Source organism: Pseudopipra pipra, chromosome 3 (genome assembly GCF_036250125.1).
Source record: "Pseudopipra pipra isolate bDixPip1 chromosome 3, bDixPip1.hap1, whole genome shotgun sequence".
In the NCBI taxonomy this organism is placed as follows: Eukaryota; Metazoa; Chordata; class Aves; order Passeriformes; family Pipridae; genus Pseudopipra; species Pseudopipra pipra.
This window is the reverse complement of record NC_087551.1, coordinates 3,773,091-3,792,056: the sequence shown is the minus strand read 5'-3', so window position 1 is coordinate 3,792,056 and position 18,966 is coordinate 3,773,091. Positions and strand designations below refer to the sequence as shown.

At 44.4% G+C, this 18,966-nt stretch overlaps 1 long non-coding RNA gene across 2 annotated transcripts in view; it reads right to left on the bottom strand.

Annotated features, from left to right (window-relative positions):
* The window catches only part of LOC135410756 (uncharacterized), a 117,611-nt gene that overhangs the window by 35,121 nt on the left and 63,524 nt on the right, over positions 1-18,966 (bottom strand). For both annotated transcript variants that reach the window (XR_010428855.1, XR_010428856.1), the window contains 2 exons: positions 16,785-16,996; positions 14,075-14,163 (listed from right to left, as the gene is read on the bottom strand). This is a non-coding gene — a long non-coding RNA (uncharacterized LOC135410756). The remainder of the gene's footprint in view (positions 1-14,074; positions 14,164-16,784; positions 16,997-18,966) is intronic.

Sequence of the window (18,966 nt, the reverse complement as noted above, 5' to 3'; positions counted from 1 at the left end):
CAGGCAGGTCCTGGCCCCGAGCTGTAGGAGGGAAGAGGCAGGAGGGTTTGGCAAAGAGCAGAGGATGGGGATCATCTCTTCCTCTTCAGTGGCCACCACCATGTCCCCTAAAGGGCACAGCCCCCCCAGTGGCACTTATTCTCTTAGACTTATTCTCTTTTGGGGAACAGCCAAGAAACAACTCAGGCTTTTCCTGCTTTAGACATTATGGGGAAGAGCATCACTCCTCTTCCAGAGGAAGCTGTAAGGGCTGGAATGCAGTAGGTAAAGACTGGCAGCTGAGAGAGGAGAAGGGGAAAGCAGCAAAGGAGTGATTTTCCATAGCAGTTACATTATTATCTGACACATATGAATGTTTATACTGTAGAATGTTTTAAGGTGTTTCCAGCTTTTCACTCTTACTTGCTGCATTCATTTTTAAACATAATCCTGCCCAGGGAGCTGTGACTTCACCTTACATTCTTTTTTTTCCTAACACTAGTTTATTTCTGCTCCTAAAATAACACCTGTGTGCCATTTGTACTTCTTATTATCACAAAGGGACTCTGGTAATGTGCTTGTAAAGCACCAAGAGAAATGGAAGCCTGATCTAGGATTGTCTAATTGAACCTGAGCACAGAAGATAAAAGAATGACAGTACAATACTTGACCATCATATTCAGGCACAAACTTGAGGCTGCTCTGCCTCGAGTTTCTCTCTCATACCCCCAGACTCTTCCAAAAAGGATTTCAACCACAAAGTGCTTCAAAATTCAGTGTTGGTCAAAAATGACTGAAGTCCTGTGAAAACCAAGAGAAAATTCCCCCCATTTTTTTTATCAGCTCAGGTCCTCAAAGGACAAACAAGGCAAAACCAAGCCAGGCTGTGCAGCTAAAAGGACAGGCAGCATCACTGAGCAGTAATGAACTAGTCCCAGCCACAGAGGGTGAAATATTAGCCTCTCAATCACTTCTTGCTATCCAAAATCCATTGAAAGCAGAATGATTAAAGTCCACCTGGTGGATTTACAGGGCTTTGTGCTGATATGAGACTGTTCAGTCAGGAGAGGCAGCCTTTTGACATGATTCAGTTGACTGCCCACGGCATTTGACACACACCTAAGGAGTCTAAGTGGTTACTGCTATTAGCAAAGACTTGAAAAAAAGACACTTGTCACATTAGGTCAGCTCTCTCTTAACTTCATCCTGTGAAATGTCACCAGTGCCCCTGGGCTCCTCATCCCTTATCAGGCTCTCAGATATATGTAGTTATTGTTCCAAAGCAGCAAGAAAGAGAGAGAGAAACAAAGAAAGAAAAGTGTGAGTTGTTTGTTGTCTCTTCCACGAACGACAAAGGAGTTCTTGAAGGTTTAAGGGAAGGACAGACCTGATTGCTTTGTGCATTATGCTTTTGTAGGGAATTACATCCCTGTGCTGAATCCTCACCCATTGCCCTCACTCACTGGAACAATACCCACAGCACTGGTTATCCAATAGCTCCCTGTCAAGACACTGCTCACAGACATGGCTACACTCAGAGGACTTTTTGGAAACTGTGTATTATTTTAAGTATTATTTAAGCAGAATCTCCATTTTCTGCTTCATTTAAAGCCTAGAAAATCTAAAGCCTTGAAGTCTCGTCTTGCCCTCTAAACTGCAATGTGAGAAGGATGAAGTGTGCAAAAAGGAAAGAAATACAGAGAAGGGAGACATAGATGAGAGTCTTTCATAATATCTCAGTTGGACAAGTCAGCGTTTGACAGCTTGAATTTATGTGAACATTAACAGAATTGATAAGTCAGGGTCTTGCTGACCTTGGTAATATTCCAGAAGTAATATTTTCACTAAGGTGAACTATTTCTGGACATTTCTCCAATGTACTGAACACAAACATTTTTTTCCTGACATTGGAGCGAGCACAGCTCCTTGTTCCTGTTCCCTATTGAAAGGGAACAATATATTCTTATTTCAGCCAAGGTCATCTAAATTCTTGCCCCTTGGCAGGGCTTCACATTTTTTCCTCTAAATGCCTCAATAAATGAATCTTGCTTTTCTCTCCTTAAACAGGTTGCACCTACCCCACAGAGCCTGAGCAGCAAAGCCAGGCTTCTCAGAGGGGTGTCCTGCCAGCAGGAGCCTTGACTTTCCAACAAAACTCCACTTTCTCTGCTTTACCTTGTGTCTATATGTTGTTTTCCTTTGGCATCACTGTTTATCAGGATGAACCAGAGCATTCCAAAGCATTTGGAACACAAATCAGTTTTCCTGGGCTGTGAACGAGTTGCTCGGGTAGGGCAATAAAAGGGACAGAGCTGGACCCAAGGCTTCCTGAGACACAGACTATCTGTTTTGCTCTGGAATATTTGAGTCAGGAAATGTTATTCAGCAGCAGCATGACACCTGGAAAGCACACAGGAATGAGACCCCCAGGAAAAGAAGGGCCTTTTCCTTTCTGGGAAAGGGGCACAGTCTCTTGGCCTGACCACACTCCGCTGACCGACAACAGAAGATCCCAACATCCAGAAAACCCTCTGGAATTCAGCTTTCCCTGGTGTGAATCAGCTCCCTGGGCCTGGAGTGACGTTGATTTACAGCAATGGGGGTGTAGGCAGCTCAATTCATTTCGTGAGCAACCACAAAACACATTGTATGCAATCATCTCCATCTATAACAACAAAACCTGTGTGCTCAGGGAAATGGCTTGATGATACCACAGATATATACATTTATACAAGGTAATTAAAAGAGTTACTGAAGCAGCAGAGAACAGATCTTTAATTACTGGCAATGCTCTGAATGGCCCATGGCCCACAAATGTATCTCTATCATAATCACACTCAGCCCTTCTCCTCTTCAAAGTCTATCATAATTGTTTACTAATTAATCTTTAAGCCCTTGTACCACACAGCCTGTTTACTCTTCTATAAACACTGACTGCACAGTTCTGGGGAAGAAAAGGAGGAGAGGATGATGTGTTAGAGAATTTGCTGCATTCCCTGAAAGACTCACTGCTTGGCATTTATTTGTGTTAACTTCTGTAACTTCTGAGAGTCAACGGGGACTTATCTTAGTTCTGTGATACAGCTAAAATCCTGATTTTAGCACCTGATTGGGTAGCACTTTAACATGAAAGGTAACAACAGGTAACATTACCTGGCACGTCCTTGTTCAGGGAAACAGCTGCAAATGTTAAGGCTGATCATTTCCAAATTTTACACTGATCTCAGACTGAATTGTTCAGAGAGAGCATTAGATCAGTTCTGTAAGCAAGGGTAGAGAATGAGCTGCCAGGTCAAATAACTACCATGGTCATGGTCAGAAATAACTTGAAACTGTGCAAAAAAAAAAGAATGTTCTTTCTGTGGAGATTTCACTGTGGCTGAGTTACAAAAGAAGACAATAATGATTTGAAATTAAGTTTTAGGGTATCTATGTCACACCCAACATATACCCCATCTTAAGCCAATACTTGAGATGGCAACATCAACCACTGAACTTAGGGAATGCTGGGATTTGTGTTGTTTGGGCAAGTTCTGTTTGGTTTTAACTAAGGATGCGTTTTCTGAGGAGGTCACACACTTCCCCCTGACCCCACACTGCTCCACCAGGAAGAGGTAAAAGAAGGTTTCGCGTCCTTCTCCCTCATGTGAGACTAGACACAAAAATTCACAAAACCTCAAAGCAAATGTTAGGAGAAAGAAGTCCCAGTCCTCTCTGTCCTTCTCTTTGGTGGAGACAGAAACAAGGCAAAGGCCTGAAATCCCATCCAACCCAAGGAGCTCTGGGCACTGCAGGAATTACCCCACACAGACAAAGCTGCTCTGCTGTGCAGTGGCTGATGGAGTGGGGCTCTGTGAGACAAAAAGGGACTAATCCTGACAGGAGGGAGAATTTTGCTTCCATGAATAGGACTTTTGAAGGGCAAACAGCTGCCTCAGGTACGTGCCCTCACGCATGCAAGAAAAGAGAGGGGAGAGACTTCAGTAACCCAAGAGGAGCTTTTGGACTCTGTTGTGTTCATGTGCTGCTAAAGCTGATGATGTGCCAGTAGGAACCAGCTCATCAGATGGGCACAGGCTCCCTCTGTTCTTTCCTAGGAAGGTGGCAGATAAAAGACAAGGCATTCAAGTAGCTGACAGGGTAACCTGTAAGTGCCTGTCCTGAGCAATCTACTTGTCAGCTTTGCTGGCTCAGAGAGGAGACGTGTGCCACAGCTGTCAGCTTTGTGTCATCTTCCCTCTCCGCCTTTCATCGGCCTTCATCCCATGAATGGAGGTTTTATTTGACTTTCTTTTTTTGGCCCAGCTCGCAGGAGCAGCTCCTTTGTCCTGCTGCCTTAATGTATCTGAGTGTGGAAATCCAGCCAGTTCCAGGAGCAGCGAAAAGCAGGACGGGGCCGAAGACATAAGGAAGCCATCACCACCACCACCACCATCATCATCATCATCATCATCCAACAGGCACACTGAGGCCTGGAGGTGCAAATGCACAGGCTGAGCAAACACAGAGCCCTACAACACACTGACCACCATCCACAAGCACTACATCAAGGACACAAAGGACAGTGCTTTCCTTCTCCCTGTGCGTGATTCCACAAGCTCTTCTCCATCATAAGGATAAATGCCTGTGAAAATGGGGAATCTCAAAGCTGCTTTTCTTTAACAGTGGCATCAACGCCATCACAAATGGAACTACCTCCCAAGTCTGACCTGGAGAACCTCTGCACCTGATCCCTTTCCATCCTTCTCCCTGGCAGAAGCTGTCTAAGCCAGGCACTCCCTGCTGCTGGGAAAGTGTGTGGGTACAGGGAGCACTTAAACATCCACCTTCCCAGGGAAGACAAAGGGCTCGCTCCTCCACACACTTTCCCTCCACCACAGTTCCCTAACAGAAGGTGTAGGGATGGATTGTGAGAGCCTCTGGCTTTGAACAGAATCCTCTCTCTAAAAAAATAATCAGGTCAAGGCAATCTCCTTGATTCCCCAGAATACACACAGAGGAAGGAGACTGTGGAGCTCCTGTGTGAGTTTAGAAGAGTCAGGAAAGATCAAAGTACAAGAGACTGGCAAGGGCAGACACTGAACTGTAGAAAAATAGCAATGCTGTGATTGCAAGGCACGAGGAAAGAAGGAACATCCAGACATATAACTCAGGAAGCAATGGCACAGCAGGAAAAATGAAGCATCAGCAGCTGGCACCACCCCTGATACGAGGCCATGGTGTCACAGGCAGATGCATTTTATTGTCAAACAGATTCTAATGAAGTGTCTCAGTTGAAGAATGTCAACGATATTCTACTTTGATCAAGAATATTTCATCATTCCTGGATCAAAGTGGGGGTTTTCTGACCTTTTTATTCCCTTTCTTTTTACATATATAAAACATCAGGTTTAAAGGTACCTAAACTTTGACTCTTTACTGTGACTCGTCACTAAAAAGAGCTAATGGTGCAAGTGGCCCTCCTGAGCACAGGGGTGGGCCTGGGGACACACAGAGGCTGCTCCCAACTCACATTAGTCTTTGATTCTGTGCAGGTAAATGTCAAAGCAAATACTGGAATGCAGCTCTGAGTGCAAATCCCAGTTTCTGCCCATCTCTGCTGCTGGTTTCTGGGAGGCAGGAGGTAAAAGCTGACTAATGCCTCCTGTCCTTTTCAGACACCCACACTCCTGACATTTGCTTCAGTGTTCTGGTGTTAAGCAAGGAACTCTGAGCCTGTTCTGCTTTCAGATGTGGACAAACTGCAAGAGCAGACAAAGGAGGACTGGGTGAAAGAAAAGCATTTGCAACACCCTTTGGAAAGGCAGGCGTTCCAGTGGGGAGCTTCTCTGGGTTTTCAAGAGTTAGCTGTCAAACCTGCAAGTTCCTGCCTGCTCAGCTCTGGGCTCTTTTAACCCGTCCATTAGGAGATGGATTTTTAGATAAGTAACCAGACACTGGTCATTCTGCCTGGGTGCTCCACCCTCCTCTCACCCTGTGTCGGCTCAGCTTCACTCCTGGGACATTCCAAACACCCCTGCAGCCACCACTGCCATTGGAAAAGCTTGGAAACAGCAAGGAAGTGAAGTAAAAAGCATTTTGCCTATCTCAGATATGATTCCCACCTACCTGATCAACTCATAAGCTTATCCAATCTGGGGAGTTATGCACAGAGTCTGACCAGCAGATCCAAAAGGTATTTATAGTCCCTGGAATATCCTTTGGAATTGTCACAGATTCATCCAGTTTCTTGGAGGAAATCTATTATGGAGCAGGTAAAGAAGCTCCTGAGTGCTAACATTTTTTAAACTTCCCAAGTTTCCAGGGGAAAAATGTTTGTGGGGTCCTAAAGCAAAGATTATTTGGCTCTGGCTGCAGAGAAAGATTCCTAACCAAGTGAAAAGCATATTGCAGTTAAGGACTGTTTTTACAGATAAAATATTGCTTGACATAAAGCATAAATTATTGCTTTTATTTATCAGAGTAAGATAATTCAAAATCAAGAGAAAAAGAAACTGGAATCTTATAACTTCACTGATTTTCACAGATACCTGATCACTGTTTCAAACAATAAAGGCCATAGTAAGACTATAACTGATAAATGCAAAAGATTCTTAAAAGATACTATAATCCTACTTAATACATCATCACTACTTGGCAAGAAAACAGACAAATGCAGTGGGGTTTATCACAGCACTTGCATTTGATCAAGAGCACAATAATCTCATTCAAATCAACACCGTAATTAGAAAGTAATTGCTGTATAATCAGACATCAAACAGACAAAATCACCCTGGGTGTTTCTGACAAAATCACTCGGTGTCAGTTTAATTCTACTCCCTTTGGAGGCTTTATTCACAAGGTGACAGTGCTGAGACTTCCTGAACCCCCTTCCTAATTCCTTCCTTAAGGTGAGTGGGGAGATGCAGAAATCCAGGAACTGGCACAGGTGGGTGGGATGATGGACCGCAGCTCATCCCTGGGGTACCAGAAATCCAGAATGAAGATGCCTGCAAAGCCTTTCCTCAGTTTCCACCAGCCTGCTCAGAAAGGCAGGAATCCTGGAGGGTGCCAGTGGGAACTGCAGCCCATCGTTGCTGGGACCCAAAGGGACAGTTCTGAGTGGAAATCCTTTTGTACCGCGCATCAAATGCCGGGGAATAATTGTATCGTTCTCTCTGAAGAGCCTCAAAGCAAAGGATTTCAAAGGCAGGAAGGAGCAAATACCTGGAGCTCTCTAATTACAGAGTCTGAGATATGCACAGCAAAGTATTAAAATAAATGATATAGATGAATTATCAGAGAAGAGAGCGGGGCTGATAAGCCATATTTAGTATCCTAATCCTGGCTGTTTGTTTTGCATTCCTTGAGCCTTTCAAGATGACAGGTTCTGATCAACTGCTTCCCTTAGAGGTTGGCAGCTTTCCTGCTCCAGCATTTAATTTCTGTTTGATGTTCTCAACTTTGTGTCAATGTACAAACTACTGTTAAGATATATAGCAGTGATTAAAATAATTCATCCATCTGGTTCTAATTAAAGACCTAGTTAAACCTAATGACAACTTGATCTAGCAAAGCCAGCTCTCATCTTTTAAAAGGGCTGCGTGCATTCAGAACCCAGTGCTGTAAATGGGTGACAGACTATTGCAGTGTGCCCATTAAATTCCAGGGAATTAATTAAACTCATTTCATAAAAAAGTCTTAATGACATTTACTGGAAAGAGAAATAAGGCAGGAATTGCAGGTCCCCAGGATTGCTCCCTATGGGATTCCACTGCTTCCAGAAGGACCCAGCAGACCCTCCAAGCACCACGGCAGATCCTGGGATGGAGGCAAAAGGGGTTTATGAACCTGCAATCCCAAAAGGGTTGTAACTGCAAATTCAAGTCTCTGCTGGCTGGTCCCCAACTAAGGGACACAAACACACATCCCTGAGTACTTTGGGCACCATGAGCACTGATCCTCAGGAATGGGAAATACCTGTGAGGGTCAGAAAACACACGGGAACCAGGGAGCCAGATAAGGATTCACTGACCTAGTGAAAGAAAGCAAAGACATTCCCAAAAGTTGGAAGAGCTGGCATTCCACTTTATGGCTCTGCCTGCTGGCAACAGGAGAGATGTCCCACTTATTCAAAACATTGTCTCTTGTGGAAGAAAAATCCAGAGGATTTCCACCACCTCCTGTCGGATGCAGGATTTCTGTTGTCTTGAGCAAGACCAGGATCAGGTTCAGGAGCTGAACTGTGTAAACAACTGGTTTTGCCTTTGCAGCAGTCTCTAAAAGTCAGAGAGCACTGCTTTGGATCTGCCCAATCCAAATGTCTTTCAGAAATTCCAACAAAGTAGAAAGTTGTAATGACCTAATTTGTGTCCAAACTAAACACTAACTCGATCTGAAGGGATTATTTATTTCAATTTTGAAGTGTTTTAAACACCCAGTTTTGAAATATGAACCCTTTGAACTGTTAGATTTCAAGATCTACCTGATTTGGGTGATTTCTTTTTTTTTTCATAGAACAATTTGGCAAAAGTGACATATATTTGCAAAACTATTATCATAACTAAATCTGATTTTTTTTTTTTTGCTGAAAATTTCCACTTAAATCTGTCACCCAAGGCAGGAACTGGGAATATTTTTCAGGTTTTTGCCTGATTGCATTACACCCTTTTCAATGAAATCTGCAACTGTAAAAATGTGTAGTCTTCACAGAAAACCAAGGCAGCAGAAGAACCTAATCAAAATCCTACACACTGATCTTTGCAAGCTTATTTGAAGATGACTGTTCAGTGGAGCCTTCTCTGATCCCCACCTTCCATTCTCATTCCAGGTATAAAACAAAATATTGCTGAAAATTTCACTGGTTTAAAGCTTTTTCCTCTTTTATCCTCCTTGCAATTAAAAAAAATTACACATAAAGCTCATCTTCCAGCCTGTGCCTTGACTTTCTGCCCTTCATATATTCAGTTATTATATTCCTGATTGATTAATCCACAATATCTACTTGATAAAGCCACCAATGCATAATGAAAATGATGATCTTTAAGCTGCTGATTGTATTTTTCATTTGCTTTGAAGTCTCTTGCCACCTGATGTTATTTTAGGACAAGACTCTGAAGCGGGTCTGGGGCTTGAGTTTGGGGTATTTTCTTTGCTTTACTCACATTTTTTAATATTTTAACCAGCAGACTGTGAACAACCTGCCCCATTTTTTTTTCCTTAATAGATGCCGAAATTTTCTTCCTTTGCAGCATCTTTTGCAGTTTGCAACTCCTAGAAAAGCGACTGGAATCACAAGACAGAACTGACAAATTACAATTGTTTTCTCACTGTGGGGATAATACACCACAATCACATTTCTGCAGCACACACACGCCTGCTTCCATGTCTGGTCCAGGTCCAGAAGTGGTGAAACAAAGGCAGCTGTTAACAGTTCCAACTGGCCAAGGGAAAACCTGGAGAATAGGAAACCTCCTGAGAAGACCCAGAGTCGTGAGATTTGCAGTGAGATATCCAGCCCAACTCTCAGTGACCTTTCTGGGGGAACTGAAAACGTCTGGCTGCTTGTCAAAACTGAACATCCAAGCCCGTTGCTGAAGGAAACCCCCAGCAAGAGATAGCCAAAGCAATATCAAAGGCCCAAGATCCATGAGATGTCAGGAATGGAGTTGTTTTGGGAATAGCCTTTTCTGCACTGCACGCTCTGTGCTGCTCCTTAATTATCTGCAGACACACCAGTTCCTGCCCTGCCCTAATCAGGAGAACACAATCCTTGCTGCCTCAAACATACAACCCCCTTTTGGACATCTCTTGATGGGCTAAAACTGAGCCAAAATGTCAAAATATCGCAGGAGAGACCAAAGGGAGAATTGCCAATATTCAGACAGAGCAGTTCTTCCATCAATCACACTCTTGCTGCTCTCTAGTACAGCCACAACCTCCACCCCCCAAAATTATTTCATACTATTGAACATGAGCAAGGCTATCAAAATCCATCTCCCAACCCTTCCAGACTGGTGGTCCATAGTCTACACCAGGTCTGACCATTCCCAGCAGCATTTTAATCAGTGACCCAACATCCCCAGCCCCTGGCAATCACAGGGCACCTGCAGTTGGGATCCAGAGTGAATCAACAGTACAGACACCTCTGGGAGAACAACCAGAGGTGGGAGAGAGCTGAGGAAGGCAGACAAGGTGGGAGGTTCACTGGAAGAGCAGCACTGGGGAACAGCAGCAGGGTTTGGGGATGTACCAGTCTGAATTTCTCTACTGGTGTCAGGTGAGCAGAGTTGCACTGAACTCTGGGGTGAGGGACATGACTAAGTGACAGCGACACCTCAGCAGCCAACAGGCAGCTGCTACAAACCTCTGGCTGTCACCCCCTGCACCCAACCTCCTGCAGAGCAGCAAACCTGTGCTCAGAAGACCCTCCAAAGCCCCACTGTCAGCCATGAATACAAATGCTCTGGGAACCTGACTCGTTTCAGCCATCCCAGGCCCAGCTGGCTTTAATTTCTCTCGCTATTCAAAAATGAACCACTTGAATTTGTAATTTTTAGTCCAAACAAAAGGCTCTATATTTCGAGGCCGGCGTGGAGGGAGTAGGGGAAATCTGCCTCACCCTCAGCTACTGCAGAATTGACTGGCACAGAAGTCAGGATTAAGGGAACCTCAGCAAGGCCAGAGTCCCCTGCAGTAGCCACTGTACAACCTCATGCCCCGGATGAGAGGGTCCACCACAGGCTTCCATGGCAAATCTTTCCCCACAGTCCTTTTCTCAGAGTCCAGCACTATCCTGCTTCAGATCAGGGGCTGCCTAAATTATCTTAACAAGATAATCTTAGATTTTTCTCCGGGACAGCAAAAAATATTCCATCTGCTCATTTTTGTTACAGCCAATTGAAACCAGTCACGAGGATTTACCAGATCTAAAGGAAAGAGATATTTTTTAGTGCTGCTGTAAGTAAGTAGGACACACAGTGTCAGGACAACATGGAAATGTGTGCCATGCTCCTAAAAGTTGACTGAAGATGGAGATGGCGTGACTGCAGAGCCTGACAGAGCTGTGGCCCCTCTCAGCACTCCCCAACAAACAGCTGCCCCAGGACACACCCCCAGGCACCCTGGGGAGACAGGGATAGAGCACCCAGTGCTTTCCTCTGCCCTCCTTCCTCAGTGTGACTCCAGGGAACTGCCATCTGAAGGAATTCACCCACACCTCCACCAGCCCCTGCTGCCGAGGGAAATCCAGCTGGACTTTCCCCCTGACACCCTTCCTTTGCGCAATTCCCGTCTCTTCCTTCCCGGGGCCTCCTCATCCAAACCTCCTTGGTGCAACCCAAGTAGGTCTTCTCTCACCAGGGCAAGAAAAAGCTGAGTGTGGAGGCAATTTGTCCCTCAGAGCATAGATCATTCCTCCAGTCAACACATGCATCTGGCCAGGGCTCCTTGGCCCGCTTTCCGGAGCGGTGGATGCTGTCCAGAGCCCTCTGCTCAGTGTCCCTGACAAGATGGCCATCAAAGCCTGGGTTAGGGGTCACTCACCCACAGCCATTAGCACTCCAGAGTGATTGATTATCAGCATGTGTGGTCTCAATCAAGAGCCGGTAATGAGCTGCATTCATTAATCCCATTTATATGTTTGCATAGGCCAGTCTTGGATTTCAGAGAATAAAAAGGCTTCATACTGAGATCTGCACATTGCACTGCCTGGCAAGGGTAAGGAATCCCAGAGTGGATCAAGGATTTGCATCTAATTCTGTATTTTGGGAATTTCAGCCCAGGTGTTTCTAGCTATCAAGCAGAGTGACTCCACAGCACGACCTGCACCCCTCACAGCAGCATCCAGCCTGTGCTACAGTTTTATCTGTACTTATTTTATGTTTTCCTTGTACTTTTAAAGTAACTTTTCATGGACACAGCTACACCCAGTGTTACACCCACCCCAGGTTTCTGTTCCTACTTAGGCCATTGTGGGTTCTCTGTTATTTTGTGTTTGATAACCCCCCTTTTTTCCTTCTTATCACCTACAGCAAACCCCTCATGTTCTGAATATGCCACCACCACCTTTGGCTGCCCTGTCTTCCTCAAGCCATTCCCTCTGATAACCTTCTGCAGAGAGCCCCATCAGCGAGTAACTTGACTCCATGCCCTACCCTCACATCCCCTTTGGAATGGGCCAGGCTTCCATCCTCTGCTGAGGCCAGGTTCCTCTCACTGGCAGGAAAGCCATACTCCCTCCCCTCCCCAAAGATCCCCTGAAGGAGTCATAAAAACAAAGGGTGAAATTCTGGCTCTGTTGAAGTCAACGGGAACGAGGCCATTGGCTTTAATAAGGCCAGGCCTGACCTCAGCACTCGGAGCTCCAGCACAATTCCCTGTGTTTCACACAGGAGGATGAGGGGCTTCTCAGCTTCACCGCTTCTGAAAGAGCTCCAGAGCCTCAGTGAGGACACCTCCAACTCATTTAACTGCCAGAGAACATTCACATGGATAAACTCACCCACCAGAACAGCAGAAACGGGCTCAAATCCCCAGAAAAATATACTCAGTTTGAACCGGTTCACTCTCAAGTAGAAACCATTTATTTGAGAGGATGCTGGAAACTGCACTCACCTCAGATAGCTCAAGGAATCACCTAATTGCATGGTTGGCTGTCCAGAACCTGTCACAGCTTTTCCCAGCATAAATTCAGTACACAATGGAAAAAATAAAGTTCCTTCAAAAAGTTAAGTGGGGCCTTTTTTTTTTTTTTCTGGTAGGAAGGTATTATTTGGTTAAAAATAGATTTGAATAATAAATGCTTATAAGTGTTCCCAGGCCCCTTTTTTGTAGAAATGCTTTTAGCATTTCATGTGGGGAAAAAAATAAGTACTAGTGAGAAGTAATGGTATTTAGCCCCTCTAGTGCAAGTATGTTAAAAGTGACCAGCAAATAATTGTTTCAGCAATTCAAAAACCTTACAACTATGCACTGAAAACTAAAATAAACAAGGTGAGGGTGATACAGACTGCACAGTAAATTAAAAAGCCTTTATATTTCTTTTGCAAATGCCTAAAGACCAGTGCACAGCTCTCTTTCCATGGGATGCCACAGCTGGTGCTGGAAGCAATGGGTTGGGGTAGGAAAATGCCAGCACTTCATATCCTTATTTCACACCCATAATCCACAACAAGGAGTTCTTTATTTCTTCAAAGCAAAGACCACCTCTGCTGAACACCCTTGGACTGACAGCAGAGAACTGGGAGATGCCTGGGCCATGCCCAAAAGGTGCCAGGATGGAAAAGGACTCCGAGGGCCTCGCAAAGGGCTGCCCTGGGAGGAGAAGGAGCAAGAGGAATCAGCCTGCTGGGAATGCCACCCCTATTGATGTCTAGAAAGGCAGGCTCAGGCAGAGACATGATCCCCAGAGTTTCTCCCAGGGCAGGAAAGAAACTGGAAAGATGCAGAGCTGCAGAACCAAAATTTGCTGTAGGAGGGTTTTGCCTGTCTCCTGTGTGACCAACCCAGTTCCATGAATTAATTTAACAGGTACATGTGAGTACACAAATAAACAAGAGCTTACAGACACCTCACACCACATTAGTATCAAATTTACTCTGACTTTAGGCATTTAAGAGCTGTGATGACTTAGTGCTGCATTTATTGGCAGGTGAGCAAACAAGGGGAAGGGCAAAATTTCATAGACAGCCCTTCTTCAGAAGCAGGAAAAAGATGGTGCTACCAAAAACCATATTCCTGACCTCTGTAGCTTCAATGTCACCCTAAACCCACCAGTCTGCAGCTGAAAGGATCCTAATTAATTAGAGATGAGCAAAAGGAAGTTTCTTTGCTGCTTCCAACCAATTTGGGTGAGTTTATGGTAAAATATTAATGCCAATCAGCAAGGATCTTCCTGAAACAATTCTCTAAGTCATCTTCACTTGCTGTGCTTTGGTTCCCATCCCAAAGCAGGCTCAGGGCACAGGACTTGAATTCTTTCTCATGAAACCCTTTTTTTTCCCTAAAAAAACCCAGTCAGGAATCTTCTGTTCCTCGAAGCTCAGAGATACTAGAAAATGAAATATAAATGAAAGTCCTGAGTTGTGGATCTTATCAAGTGGTTCCTACAACTTACATTGCTGTTCTTCAGGGTCCAAGAATTCCAGCAGGACACGGGGTGGAAACGAGTCTTGTTTCATTCCCAGAGTCTACTAATTTATAAGGCTGCAATTAAATATTGAAAAGAAAAACATTTTGGTTAATAATAGACATAAAAGGGCTAAATGCTGATTTTCCAAGTCCTGACTAAAAGGTGTTGGAATTCTATGGTATACAAAAATTCTAGACAGAGGCTGGGGATTTTGAAGCAATTTTCATTCCATAATGGAACTAATTTTTGTTTAAAATATTCACAAAGCAACATTTGTTATAAAAATTAAATGTTAATATAAAACATTTACTATATTCAAAAAACATGGAAGGATGTTACTTTTTTGTCCTTTCTTATTGTTTCAAATCATGTCTAACATCACTGTTGCTGATTGTATCTTTCCTGGCTTTCTATTTCAGCTTTTTCTCACTTTGTTTTGGGGGGTTTTGTTGGGGTTTTTTTTTTAAGTTTCCTAGACTGTCTTTCATCTTCTGCAACTTTTTAGCACCCTTGTTCCATTGCATCCAGTATCAATAAAGGATAAAAAAGAGGTAGAACAAAAATATCAAAATTCCAAGAGATTAACATCTCTATTTTTAATGAAAAAGCACGAAAAATGTTGTTTATGATGTAGCAAGCAGGTTGTCTTTCATCACAAGTGTTTTGAAGAGGAGATGTGAACAAGATATACTGACAACATTTAATTTTATCTGACTTTACTGAGCTAGTTTTATCTCACTATAGTGAGCATAATGCTTAACATATCAGAAGAAAACAGCCTGCACAAGAATTATGAGTAGCAGGGGAATTAAATAACAATAATAATTATAGAAGGTGTTTCTACAGACTTATGTACCCGTTCAGTATTTCACAGGCCTAAAAACTGCAGCACTAAATTAAGCTTTTTCTACTCTTTGATGACACTGAGGAAACATTTAAACTGAATTAGTAAGAATTTGGAGAAGAAAGTTGTAGCAGGGCATTGACCTCGTATGAAAAGGCAGAAGTAAAACATAAGGATCATGTTTACCCTGGATGAGTTTCCTGTCGACACTGTTTATTATTGAGCAATAAACACACTTGGATTGTGGAGATATATCTTCAGAAGAGGTATTAAGAACCAAACAGTTTCTGTAAATCTTCTGAGTGGGATTAACATTCAGGTTTAAACAAGGTTCCACACATAACACGCATTTGATCACTTAACAGGTCCGTGTCCAAAATATTCCTGGCTGCAGATGTGCAGTCAGGATCTGATTCCTCCACTTTGCCTGGCCAAAATGCTGAGATTTGGTCTTATTTTAACTAAACACATCCTAAGTTATTTTTATATGTGTCTCTCGGGCCTCATTTTCACTGGAGGCGAATTTCTGCTGTGGTGATGGGTTGTAAAAGTTCCTTTCTTCCACCTCCCCTCATTTATCCCACTTTGTGGCATTATCTGATAACAATGCTGGGGACACCCTCAGTCCCTCATGCAAAGTATAAACAAATGGGCCATGAAGAGAAGGCAGCACCAACTCCTTGTCCCAGCACTGCTGTGACAAGGGGTGGGAGCCCTGGGGGTGATTTACAGCCCTGGGGACACTGAGTTAGGGCCGGATAACTTTGCTCCTTCAGCACAAAGGGAGCTCCCCACAAAGCCTCAGCCCTTGGCATCAGCACACAGGCCTGATCTCCCACAGCCTGGAGCAGGGAATTTCTCCAGGACTATTTCTCCAGGTTGCTCATTCTGATTGCTCAGGATCACTCTAAAACCAAACTGTTTCTCTTTGCTTGTGGAAAAGGGAACGTGGGAGAAAACGCGTTTCAGACTGAAAGAAAGGTTTCTTTACGTTCACAAAAGGCAAGTGGGGGTTTTCTGTTTCTTTACTTTCAGAATTTTATTTTATTATTAAGTTTAATTGAACCTGATCTCAGAACCCCGTTTCAAAACAAAACCTGCTGAAGTGGCAGCTTTCACTTCGCTCTTCCTTCCAGGGTGGGAAAGTTTGGTTCAAATTGTTTGCCGAGTTCGACAAGGTTGGTTGCAAACAGTTTGAGCTGAACCGAGTCTGATTCTTCAGCAAATGACCCAGGGGAGCAACTATTTGTTTTACCTACTGTAACAATAATGTTGGCCATTTCACCATTAGTTTTTTTGTCAATAGCTGATTAGACATAACAAATTTAAGACACGACAGACCAGCACTGCTTTGACAAGGGCTTTGGAGTGTGGAGGGTGCTAAAGAGAGCTCTAAATGCTGATTAACCCCTCCACGGTGTTGTGTTTATCCCTGCCAGGGGTCCCACCTCTGCACAACTGGGATTTATATCCTTAGGGTGCCTGGCTCCGGGTCCTCACTCTCAGTGACCACTATCGGTTACAGTGCCCAGATAGCACAGAAGTGGGCCCTTCAAAGCAGCTACACATGTAGGAATAGTCTGGAGCAAGTGTGTGGATGCAGCCAACCTTCTCCCACTCCTCAGAAAGTCAATGTTCAGAGCAAACCCCTCCTCTGACCTGTCAACACAAGCGGCCTCTCCGCTCGCCCTTCCGAGATTCCAGGGCTGGCGGGAGGTGATGGGAATTGAACTCTGGCTCTCAGGAGCACCTGGCTTTGTTATCTCTAAGGGCCCAGGAAGATTTCAGGCCCTATCACCCCGTGCCATGTCCTGACACTTGACTCACAAAGTGGCCCTGGTGTTGGCTCACCTCCAGGCTGAGATAGCGACTGTCAGCGGCGAGGTGAGAAGGAATGGGAGCGGAGCAGGAGCACAGATCCTACTGCTTCTTGTAGGAAAACACCACAGCCCAGATTGCTGAGGAGTCCTCTCTCTTCTGACTCCCTCTGAACATCAAGATCTTCACTGCAGAGGGTCCAGGAGGCTGAGTTCACACAGGCTTTTTTAGTGCATTATCTCCATCTGTGTGGTGACCACGGGGGAGGGGGGAAGAAAAATAAAGAAAAAGTATTGGTTAATACTAAATGAAAACTGATGGATTACACATTCCAAGGATCAGTGAAAGCAGGGAAGTGGCCCAGTTTCCATGCATCTGACTCTTCTTTCAGAAGTATCCTTTCTATGTACAGAACTATTCAGCATTTACTACTGAGAGCAAAGAGACTGAAAGCCCATAACCCCAGACAAAATAATGAATCCCAACAGATAATTTGATTTGAATATTCTGGGGCAGAAGCTCAAGCCTGATGCTAAGAGCAGGACACCTCTCTGGGAACAGACCCCGGGCTCTAACCTGCTCTTGTCCCCACAGTTGATCCGTGCCCGTGTTATGTGCATAAGACAGATGCAGGAATGCCCCAGGAAGGAGGAGATACTGCTCTCCATGAGAGACCAGATAACAGTGGAGAAAGCAGCTGCTTTAGAGAAACTTCACTGCTTCTAAAGCATTCACAACTCTAGAGGCATTTAGTGTTTGCTCTTTTATCAGTGCAGCTGCAAGTGATAATTCAACCTCCAAGTGGTCTGTGCTTTTGTTCTGTCTGAATTGAAAAATGCCCCAACAAAAATCCTTGCATTGTATCAGGATTATGTGCTTGGAAAGAACTCAACAAATTGCATTTAGGATGATCAAAATGATCCATTTTCCTCACAGAGTTGCCGGTGGACAAAGGTTTGAAAATCAAATTTTACCACTATCGATGTTACTGCCTGATGCAAGAGCAGTGATAGAGCTTTATCAGGCAAATTCCAAGACAGATGGACCCAAAAGACAGTTATCTTTATTATCCTCATCTTGCAAACAGCAGTTGCCAGTGTCACACACTGACACTTCACTAGACATCCTAAGCATCTTTATCATCTCAATATCCCAAAATAGAATGCCTCCTGTATACTGACTTCTCCACAAGACTACCCTTGCAAATGCTGTTTCTCCTGTACCAAAAATAAAATAAAATAATAATAATCACTCTTCCAAACTACTGCACCATGAATGATGTCTCTCTCACAGCCTCACTTCTTGTAACCTCCCAGTGTCTTACAGTGCAGCCACTGGGGCAATAAGCAGCTCCAGGTTTGAGATTAAAGCCCAGTTTCTTGTATATTCAGGAACCTCATTCCCACTAAAAATTGAGCCTTTATCCCAGCTTGAATGAAATCTCACCTTTTGTGTGTGCAGAGCAGAGCAGGGCAGAGCTCTCCTGCTGCAGAAATCCCCAGCACAACAGAAGGCTGGTGCTGCAGCCCCTGATGGAGTGATCCAAACCCACTGCCCACCCCACCAAAGCAGCCTGGCTTGTGTTAGGGACCTGTATTTAGACAGGGATGTGAAGCCATGGAGAGACTCAGCAGGAAAAACACCCCAGCACACGCTCCTACTGGATGCTCCCCACTTCCCAAACAACGATTTCCCCCGGCAGGAATGTTGATTTAAACCATTCATGCCAAGGTGGGTGCAGGATAAGGTTATGTGATTCTTGGAGCCACCACACCAGGTCATGAATGATGGAGTAATGAAAAGAAAATTCCATGCTCATTGCACAGCAAATAAAGGCAGGATTGTGGAAGCACTGGCTGCCTGCTGAGCTCTGCCTTGGGGTGGGCACAGATCTGCAGAACAGAGGATGGAGAGAGATGGTTGGGAGAGAACCTCATCGTAACCCCAGGTTTTCCCTACTGACCCACAGTACCCAAATCTCTCCCAGGGAAGAAATAGGGGAACAAACAAGACTTTTTGAGCCTCAGTTCCCGTCCTGCACATCCACAGTTTCCACTGACTTGCTTAGAACTAAAGGTGCCCAGTGGCTCTGGAAGTCATACTAAAGGGTCACCTGCTATGCAGAGTTAAGATTATTTAGATTCTGCAATTGCTCATATTACCATGTCAAGAGGCTTTCTTTCAGGACATCATTATCTCCAATTTCCCAGGCTTC